The sequence below is a fragment of the Nerophis ophidion genome, linkage group LG24, assembly GCF_033978795.1.
Source record: "Nerophis ophidion isolate RoL-2023_Sa linkage group LG24, RoL_Noph_v1.0, whole genome shotgun sequence".
In the NCBI taxonomy this organism is placed as follows: Eukaryota; Metazoa; Chordata; class Actinopteri; order Syngnathiformes; family Syngnathidae; genus Nerophis; species Nerophis ophidion.
In genome coordinates, this window is record NC_084634.1 from 9952806 (window position 1) to 9964168 (window position 11363).

The following is an 11363-nucleotide window of genomic DNA, read 5'->3' on the forward strand; positions in this document are numbered from 1 at the left end:
AAGAAATTCCCATTTAAATGAATGGGTATGGTTCTAAAATGCCCGAAATTGTCAACATTTTACGCCATTTTTAAACCTGATTCCGGCCTTTCAAACATCCACCCTCACTATTCCGATATAGCTAACGCAAAACATGTTTTCTCCATCCCAAAAATTTCCAGTAATTTTCTCCCCATTGACAACGAATGGCCGACATACAATCCACGGCACATCCCACATTTTTCATCCGATCCAACATCCACACTCTCCACTCACCCTGTACATCTGAGCACTTGACTTCCACTCACGCGTATCGGTGGCTTGCACACATCCGGCATTCACACGCCATTCCTACACTTATTGCAAATTGTCGTATTAGACACATTGTTTATTCAGCAATATCATTTTATAATGATATAGCTGCTAGATAACAACTGATGCTGTGACGCTTGTGTGGCATTGTAATGCCGGATTGGTTCTTCCGGGGATGCGTCGAAGCGATGAACACAACAAGGTAAGTTATAAATGGATTTATTAAATAAACAAATGGCTAGGAACAAAAACACTGCTGTAAAGAGAAAGCAAACCAAAAACAGAAAAACAGTTCCTCAGCATGTGAGCTGGAATAAACAAATGGCTTAGCGTAAAAGCTAGCGAGAATATACATACAAAGATGAAGGTCGAGAGTCGTCAGTGTTGCGCGTGGGCAAATTAGGATCCGAGACTGAACAAAGAAAAGAGGAAAGCTTATATAGGGAGAAATCAAGGAGAACCAGGTGTGTAGAAAACGAGGAGCAGGTGAAATCAATGTGTAACCATGGTAACGGACTAAACAGGAAGTAAGTGGGTCAGAAGAGAATGAAACAAAGATGGAAAAATAAACATGTGAAGATCTGAGTCACAGATCGCAACAGTATTCCCCCCCCCAAAAAGACAGATTCCAGATGTCTCAAAGAAAACAAAAACAAATAAGAAACAACTTGAACCCCCTCCCCAAAAACAGAGTCCACAAACGAAGGGAGGGCGGAGGGAGGCCACGGTGGAGGGTCGCCAAGTCGTGTGTCCCCGAATCCACCGAGGACAAGTCAAGTGGCGGCGGCGGATGGAACGCCGCTGCCGAAAAAGTTTTGGCGGGCGACCTCGAAAAGGCCACATTAGTGGCCGCATCGCAGGATGAGGTGCCCGGCGAGGCGGACGACCCGGGCACGGCCACATCCGTGGCCGACATGGAGGAGGGAGTGTCTGGCGAGGAGGATGACCTCGCAGAGGCCACGCCCGTGATCGACGTGGTGGACGACGCCTCAGCACCGAAATCCCAGCAGGCTTGGAAGCAGCAGACGAGGGTGCGGGGACTGCAGCCAAAGCAGGCCCGAGTGCAGCTGGCGAGGATGATGCGGGTGCTGCAGCCGAAGAAGGCGTCGGAGGCGGCCTGGGAGCCGCAGGAGTCGTCGGAGGCGGCCTGGGAGCCGCAGGAGTCGTCGGAGGCGGCCTGGGAGCCGCAGGAGTCGTCGGAGGCGTCGGAGTCGTCGGAGGCGGCCTGGGAGCCGCAGGAGTCGTCGGAGGCGGCCTGGGAGCCGCAGGAGTCGTCGGAGGCGGCCTGGGAGCCGCAGGAGTCGTGACTGGTGTGAGCTCCAGCCTCATCGTCGGCGCCGGTGTGGGCTCCAGCTTCTTCGTCGGCAGTGCTTGGCGGCGTGGAGCTGGTACCGGCGCTTGTCGAGGAGCTGGCACTGGAGTGGGCTCCAGCCCTGTCGACACAGGTGAAGGTTCCAGCCCCGTCGTCGACGCTGGTGTGGGCTCCAGCCCCGTCGTCGACGCTGGTGTGGGCTCCAGCCCCGTCGTCGACGCTGGTGTGGGCTCCAGCCCCGTCGTCGGCGGTGCTTGGCGGCGCGGAGCTGGTACCGGCGCTTGGCGGCGTGGAGCTGGTACCGGCGCTTGGCGGCGTGGAGCTGGTACTGGAGTAGGCTCCAGCTCTGGAGCTGGTACTGGAGTGGGCTCCAGGCTAAAGTCTGTAACTGGTATGAGAACCAGTTCTGGGTCGGAGGCTGGTGTGAGAACCAGGTGGGAGTCTAGTGCTGGCTTGAGAACCAGGCTAGAAACATTTTCTGGTGTGAAAACCAGGCGAGAGTCTAATTCTGGCTTGAAAAACAGGCGAGAGTCATGTGCTGGTGTGAGAACCAGACTGGGAGCAGTGCAGAACACCGGTGGTGGAGGACGTGCTGGAGGTAATGACCTCGCGAGTCCGAACACCGGTGGAGGAGGTCTACAAGGCCGTTGAGACTTGGCCGGGGGAAAAACAGGTGGAGGAGGTCTACAAGGCCGTTGAGATTTGGCCGGGGGAAAATCAGGTAGAGGAGGTCTACAAGGCCGTTGAGACTTGGCCGGGGGAAAAACAGGTGGAGGAGGTCTACAAGGCCGTTGAGACTTGGCCAGGGGAAAAACAGGTGGAGGAGGTCTACAAGGCCGTTGAGATTTGGCCGGGGGAAAAACAGGTGGAGGAGGTCTACATGGTGGCTGTGGTTTAGAGGGTAGTATCTGTGCTACCTCCGTAGCACAGCTATAGGTCATAGCCCCTTCCTCCAGACGGGGATCCCAGACCCGTTCCCTATGGTCAGGGACTGACCTTAAGGGAGGGTGGTGGGAGGCTTGGAGGCGGGCCGACTCCTCCCCTTTAATTTGTCCAGAATTTCCTTTAGAAAAGGGAGGAAACACCTTGGACTTGGCCGGAGAATGAGGTTTTAAAGGAGGTGTAGGAGAAAAACTAGGTGACTGAGGTTGACTAGAATAATAAGAAAAAATATCCTGATAATTCTGTATCTTGTCATGAATGTTATTGATATTCGAAAAAGGTTGGGAATGAGAATTACTGTCCACAATATAAAAATCTTCTGAAAAAATGTCATCAACAGAGGCCGGTGTTGCGTCACCGGTGGGCGTTCCCCAATTGACGTCATCGCTTGTGTCAGAAAAAGTGTCATGGCAGCTTAAGGAATGATTTGAAAAAAAACAAGCAGGATTACCGGTAATGACGGGTGAATCCTGGACGGGGTGAAACTTGCTGTGTCCATGGGGAGGAATAAGTGGTGCTGGAACATTACTGCCGTGCGGGGGGCCTCTCCACTGGACCCCCCGCTTCTTCGGGGCAGCGCGAACGGCTTCGGAGGGGACTTCAGGCCCACAGTCAAGTCTTTCCTGCTCCCAAGCCACGAGCTCCAACCACAAACCCAAGTCGAAGGGTTCCTCCCGTGGTTTCGACGCGGAAAAACATTTTGATGCTCGGATCCTACTGTGACGCTTGTGTGGCATTGTAATGCCGGATTGGTTCTTCCGGGGATGCGTCGAAGCGATGAACACAACAAGGTAAGTTATAAATGGATTTATTAAATAAACAAATGGCTAGGAACAAAAACACTGCTGTAAAGAGAAAGCAAACCAAAAACAGAAAAACAGTTCCTCAGCATGTGAGCTGGAATAAACAAATGGCTTAGCGTAAAAGCTAGCGAGAATATACATACAAAGATGAAGGTCGAGAGTCGTCAGTGTTGCGCGTGGGCAAATTAGGATCCGAGACTGAACAAAGAAAAGAGGAAAGCTTATATAGGGAGAAATCAAGGAGAACCAGGTGTGTAGAAAACGAGGAGCAGGTGAAATCAATGTGTAACCATGGTAACGGACTAAACAGGAAGTAAGTGGGTCAGAAGAGAATGAAACAAAGATGGAAAAATAAACATGTGAAGATCTGAGTCACAGATCGCAACATGATGCATTTTTTTGTGTGGACTGGTTTTCACTTTTTTCACATCCAGTATACTCGGTATGTGAACAAAATCAGTATGCCTTCTCTTGCGTCTGGACATAATAGTGGTGGCAGACACGAGGACAACAGGCACACAAGCCCAGGGTTGGTCCCTGTTGGGAGTTGAGTCAGATCCACAGTGTCTAAAATATTGAAACATTCCTGTGGAACCAAGTCTGAATTATTCTGGCTATGAAGGTTCAGATGATCATATTATAAAAAGGGTGGATGACAGATAAAAATACTGAAAAATCGTTTATAAAAGCATCACATTTGCTAAAAACAGTGGTGTGATATTGAAAGGTTCGGTAATGGTCAAATAAAACTTGGTAAGGGTGGCAGAATCAGCACTTTTCCCAGAACGTCTTCCAGAAAACTCGTACTCTAGTTCGATGTTGGCCGAATTTTCTTCCCTACTTGGAGTCATCCTATTAATTTCTATTATGAAAGGTGGTGGTTATCGTTATGTGATGTGACTGACATGGTTACGTGTGTTTGACCAATCACAACGACATAAAACTCCAGCGGCGTCCCAGTACTTCTGTCCACCTGGACGCAGGTGGACTTTGAGTATTTGTATTCTTTTATCCTCATAAAAGAATACAAATACTCAGATGCACCAATAATCAGAGCTTATTTTTGTTCCCCTTTAGAGCTTCCACGGCGCAAATAGGATTAGAATACGTTATATAAGTATGTGTTCTTTGTTCATTGTCATTTGTTTACTTTTGGAAAAAGGCATCTGCAATATTTTGTCACTTTTCGTGTGTAGTTATGAATTAATGCATTAGCATAAAATTATATTTTTTAACGTTCTGGGAAAACAAAGAACATTCTCGGGATAAACATTTGGCAGTCGTTCACATTTAATTTGATCCCTTCCCTAGAGCTTATTTTATATTATAGTACATTATATTATGTTATATTATATTAAATTATATTGTATTTTATTATATTGTATTTTATTTTATAGTGTATTATATTAAATCATATGTTATTATATTGTAATATATTGTATCATATTTTATTGTATTTTATTTTATTGTGTATTATATTGTAATATATTATATCATATTATATTATTTTATATCGTATTATATTATAATAATATATTATATTGGAATATCTTGTATTGTATTATATTATATCATATTGTATTTTATTTTATAGTGTGTTGTATTAAATTATATCATATTATATTGTATTATATTATATTGTATTTTACTTTATAGTGTATTATATTAAATTATATTTTATTATATTGTAATATATTGTATTATATTGTAATACTATATTATAAAGTAATATTATGTTAAATTATATCGTAATATCGTGTATTATATTATATCTTATTGTATTATATTATAATATATTACTTTATATTGTATAATTACATGATATTGTATTATATAATATTATATTACATTATATCATGTTGCATTATATTGTAGTATATATTTCATTGTATTATATATTACATTATATTGTAGTACATTATTACATATTGTAGTATTTTATATTACATTAAATTGTAATATATTATATTGTATTATATTATATTACCTCCTTTCTGAGGTGCCACGTGGTAATGGAGTCTGCGTGTCCCAATGATCCTAGGAGCTATGTTGTCTGGGGGCTTCTATGCCCCCTGGTAAGGGTCTCCCAAGACAAACAGGTTCTCGGTGATGGTTCAGACAAACAGCAGCTCGAAGACCTCGAGGAAAAAGAAAAACCAAGGACCCAGATTTCCTTCGCCCTGGACACGGGTCACCTGGGCCCCCCTCTGGATCTGGGCCCAGAGGTGGGGCACGATAGGGAGCGCCTGGTGTCCTGGCCTTCCCCCATGGGGCCCGAAGAGGCAACGTGGGTCTCCCACTACACTTGGCGGTCCAATCCTCGGCTACATAACCTAGCTCTTGGGACGTGGAAACTCACCTCGCTGGGGGGGGGGGGGGGGGGGGGGGCTGAGCTAGTGCGCAAGGTGTGGAGAAGTTCAGGCTCGATATAGTTGGACTCACTTTGACGCGCAGAAAGGGCTCTGGAACCGGTTCTTTCGAAAGGGGCTGGACTCTCTTCCACTCTGGCGTTGCATGCAGTAAGAGGCGACAGACTGGGGGGGGTTCTTGTTGCCCCCCGGCTCAAAGCCTGTAGATGAGAGGGTAGATTCCCTCCGGCTTCGGGTGGTGGGACGGGTTCTGACTGCTGTTTGTGATTATGCACCAAACAGCAGCTCGGAGTATTCACCCTTTTTGGATTCCCTTGAGGGAGTACTGGAGAGTGAGTCCCTTGTTCTGCTGAGGGACTTCAACGCTCATAATGGCGACGACAGTGAAACCTGGAGAGGCGCGATTGGGAAGAACGACCCAAGTGTTTTTTTGTTATTGGACTTCAGTGCTCGTCACAGATAGTCCATAACGAGCACCTTGTTTAAACGTAAGGGTGCCCATATGTCCACTTGGCACCAGGACAACCTCGTCCGTAGTTCCATGATCGACTTTGTAGTTTGCGGTCTCATGTGTCCAAACTCGGGTGAGGAGCGGGGCGTGGAGCTTTTTACCGATCCCCACCTCGTGGTGAGTCGGCTCCGATGGTGGGGGAGGATGCCGGAAAGACCTGGCAGGCCCGAACCCATTGTGAGGGACTTTTGGGAACGTCTAGCGGAGTCTCCATTCAGAGAGAGTTTCAATTCCCACCTCCGGAAGAACTTTGAACATGTCATGTCCGAGTGGACCTTGTTCCGTACCTGTATCGATCCGTTGTAGTAAAGAAGGAGATGAGCCAGAAGGTAAAGCTCTCAATTTACCAGTCACTCTACGTTCCCATCCTCACCTATGGTCATGAGCTTTGGTTTATGACCGAACGGACAAGATCATGGGCGAAGTGAGCTTTCCTTCGTCGGGTGGCGGGGCTCTGGTCAGGATGCCACCCTGGCGCCTCCCTGGGGAGGTGTTTAGGGCATGTCCGACCGGTACGAGGCCACGGGAAGACCTAGGACACGTTGGGAAGACTATGTCTCACGGCTGGCCTGGGAACGCCTCGGGATCCCCCGGGAGGAGCTGGATGAAGTGGCTGGGTAGAGGAAAGTTTGGGCTTCTCTGCTTAGGCTGCTGCCCCCGTGACCCGACCCCGGATAAGCGGAAGAAAATGGATGAATGGATATATTATATTACACTCATTCACAATAAGAATATATATACCAATAAAATGTAGGATATTATATTATAGTACATTATATTATTTTGTACTACATTATGTTGTATTATATTGTAGCAAAATGGCATAAAATCTGTCATTTTGTGGGGCTAAAAATGTAGTTTGTTGTATTTAGTGATTTGATCTTAAATTGTATTCACTGATCCAACTTGCACTTCATACACAAAATAGACAATAGACAGTAGACTAATGTGTATAAAAATTTAATAACACATGTACAGTAGACAAATTTTTGTATAAAAATGTAATATTACCTGTACAGTTTACTAATATGTTGTATAAAAATGTAAACATGTGTACAGTTTACTAATGTGTATAAAAATCTAATAACACATGTACAGTAGACTAATGTGTATAAAAATGTAATAACACACATACAGTACTCTAGTAATGTAATAATCATAAAAATGTAGTTAATCATCTTAAGCACACGTTTTGTGTCTTGTGTATGCAATTAACTTCTTTACTGATAACGGACAAAGATTATGTGCATTAATTATGATCATCATTCAGATGGTTATTGCTAATTAGCATAATAACATCGCTTGACTGAGTCATTTCTTTGCAAAGAAATATCCTCAAGCACTTCGAATCTTAAGATGTCTTCAGAATATCATTTTTTTTGCCATCCTTGGAATTTCCTCACTAAAATAATTAACTTTGAAAGGTGTATTTGAATTAAAAAAAATAAAAAATAAAATAGGAAGGGGGGAAAAAAGGAATTTGTTTATTAAAGAATACAATTTGAAAAGTATAACAAATAAAACAAAAAAAAATTGAAGGAAAAGATATAAAAGAAAAAGAGGAATTCCTTCATTTAAAAATACAGTAAAAAATAAATAAAATGTAAACGATAGAAAATAAATAAGAAAATAATTTGATCATTAAAAAAACTAAATATGTATATATATAAATACAAATGAAAAAAAAAAATCATTAAAAAAAACAGAAAATAAATAAGTGAAATTTCTTCACTGTGTGCCAAATATTGCATATTTTATAGGTGTTATGTTGCATGACTTCTTGACAGAAGGTATTAAAGTTGGAATTATTTTGTGTCCATTTATTGCTTGTTTTTTTGTTTGTTTTATTTGCTGCACTTCCTGTCTTGTCGGATTCATGCAGCAAAGCGACAAAATGTTTTTTTTTCCTTTTATGTTGTCGTCATTTCAGACGTTCTGAAAGGTCATGGTTCAGTCTTCATAAATTGGTCTGAGGTCAATAAATGGTCATGAAGTAAAAAAAAAAAAAAAAAAAAAAAAAAATATATATATATATATATATATACACATATATATATGTATATATATATATATGTATATGTATATATATATATGTATATATATGTATATGTATATATATATATATGTATATATATATGTATATATATATTTATATATATATATATGTATATGTATATATATGTAAATTTATATACATATGTATATATGTATATATATATGTGTATATATATATATGTATATGTATATATATGTAAATTTATATACATATGTATATATATGTGTATATATATATACATATATATATGTATATTAAATACTTAATATATATATATAGACATACTGTATACATGTCTATATATATATATATATATATATATATATATATATATATAAGTGTGTGTGATAAATAGGTGGTAATGAAGTAAAGGTGTACCTTAGGAGCAACAAGACCACTATTGGGAAAAACAAGCCTCCTAAAAAAGCGCTGTGCCTCCTGTTGCGAAAGCTTGATTACAAATTGATCTCCTGAGGACAAATCTTAACGGAGCAGAAAGAACAACAAGACTGGAGCGCGAGAACATTCCAGTTCATGTTAAGACGACAGAACTCTTTCCACTACTTCCAGACATCAAAGTTGTTTTCTTATCCCAAAGTCTATCCCCCCTCCCCATTTCGCCGCCACAAAAGGGAGATGAGAACTTCCTACCTGAGTGTGTGAGGTGGAGGTCTGGTGTGTGCGATGTGAGCTTGTATCCTCTGTGAGTCCCAAAGCTCCTGCCCAGGCTTCTTATATGGCCGCCTCCCTCCTCCCTGCAACACCATGACGCGGGGAGAGGGGGGATTCCCGCCACACAAAAGCCGTCGTGGCCCGCGCTGACGTACTCCAACACGTCACGCCTTTCGTCCTCATTGAGCAACTAATGGAACTCTAAAAATACGCATCATCTCCCGCCGTCTGAGGTGTCCATAAAAACCAGCCCTTGCATACCGACTTTGGTGCCAAGATTCGGGAAACCACGCCGCCTCCACATCCATCCATCCATTTTCTACCGCTTGGGGCCGCGGGGGGCTGCACTCGCGTACACCCTGGTACCCAAGGCAGAGTACACTCTGGACCAGGGGTCGGGAACCTTTTTGGCTGAGAGAGCCAAGAAGCCAAATATTTTAAAATGTATTTACGTAAGAGCCATATAATATATTTTTAACACTGAACACAATTAAAAGTGTGCATTTTTGAGTAAGACCAACATTTCTAGAGTATAATAGGTCTCTTATTCTTTGTAATAACGTTGTTATTCTGAAGCTAACTTAGGAGGGGGCGTGGCCTGCGGGTCTGCAGCGAAGCGGGGTGTTGCCAGGACCGGCCTTGAAATCAGCGACAGGTGTGTAAATGGCCCACCTGGGCCTTGTTGAAGAACCCCCAAGAGGGCTAGCCCTACACTAACCAATAATAAATAAATTATTTCTTACCCTTAAGGCATGGGTGTCAAACTCTGGCCCGTGGGCCAGATTTGGCCCGCCGTGTATTTAATTTGACCTTTGAGGTAATATCAAATTAAGATTAGAGCTGGCCCGTCGGTATTATTCAGCGGCGGTGCCTCTGTAACACCGCATTCACCGCTGATACTCATACTTGCCAACCCTCACGATTTTCCCGGGAGACTCCCGAAGTTCAATGCCGCTCCCGAAAATGGTTAAACAGCTCGCTCCCAATCAAAAGGGACTGGGTTCAAATCCCAGTCAGATCAATCGGTAACTAGGAAAGCTTTTATATCATACTGAGACAGGTTCTCAGTTAAAAAATTAATTGGGGCCCTTTAAGAAGACCAAGGCTGGCTGAGTGGTCAAAACAGGTATCTCCCAATCAAAGAGGACTGGGTTTAAATCCTCGTCATGTTGATCGGCAACTAGGAAAGATCCAGTGGAAGGAGTTAAAGTTCACCCGGACAACAATATTGGGGGTGTGTCTTGAAGGCACTCCCTTTAGCGTCCTCTACAGCCTGCCGTCACGTCCGCTTTTCCGCTGTACAAACAACGTGCCAGCACAGTCACATAATACATGCGGCTTTAACACACACAAGTGAATGCAACGCATACTTGGTCAACAGCCATACAGGTCACACTGAGGGTGGCCGTATAAGCAACTTTAACATTGTTAGAAATATGCGCCACACTGTGAACCCACACCAAACAAGAATGACAAACACATTTTGGTAGAACATCCACACCGTAACAGAACATAAACACAACAGAAGAAATACCCAAAATCTCTTGCAGCACTAACTCTTCCGGGACGCTACAATATACACCCCCGCTACCACCAAACCCCGACCACCCCCAATTTTTATTCAAATGTTATTTGATATGCCATTGATATTTTTTTCATTATTATTATTATAATTTGAAACTCGATTTTGCTTGTCACTATAAAGTTATATAAGCCTTGCTTGTTCAATATTCAATGCAAAACTTGTTTGGGTCCCTATTAAAAGGTTAATTTGTTCAACCTTGGCCCCCTGTTCAGTTTTAAATTTTGGCCCACTCTGTATTTGAGTTTGACACCCCTGCCTTAAGGCAACTTCTTGAACAGGTGCGGTAGAAAAAAGGATGGAAGGATTCAAATGCATGAGCATTTTTATATTTTTAACGTTATTTTTAACACTGTGATTACAAGTGGAATTATTCATTACTTATTGTGTCAGCTCAGATTTATCCGAGAGCCAGATGCAGTCATCAAAAGAGCCACATCTGGATCACGAGCCATAAGTTCCCTACCCCTGCCCTGGACCCAAGGCAGAGTACACCCTTGACCAGGCCTGGGCAATTATTTGGACTCGGGGGCCAAATTTAGAGAAAAAAAATAAAATGTGTCTGGGGGAGGGGGGCTGGTATATCTATTTTTAGGAAAACTTATACAAAACCTCACGATAAAGTTTGATTGAAATCTAAAATTGCTATGACAGACCATCTTAAAACGGAATGGAATTGTCATTTTTTCTATGAACGATAAAACCCTGAATATTGAGAACATATGAACGTCAAAACCCCTCTCCATCGACATATTTTACAATCAAGCCATATGCAACAAACAGGGAAATATGAACGTGAAGGGTAAAAAAAAACAAAAAACACCT

The 11363-nt window shown here is 42.9% G+C and overlaps 1 protein-coding gene across 1 annotated transcript in view; it reads right to left on the reverse strand.

The window, feature by feature from the left end:
* LOC133542179 (prepronociceptin-like) overlaps positions 1-8999 on the reverse strand; it is a 54274-nt gene extending 45275 nt beyond the window's left edge. Inside the window, exon 1 of the mRNA XM_061886063.1 lies at positions 8936-8999. The gene's annotated coding sequence lies outside the window, so the exon portion shown is untranslated. The remainder of the gene's footprint in view (positions 1-8935) is intronic.
* Positions 9000-11363: the final 2364 nt, after the last annotated feature.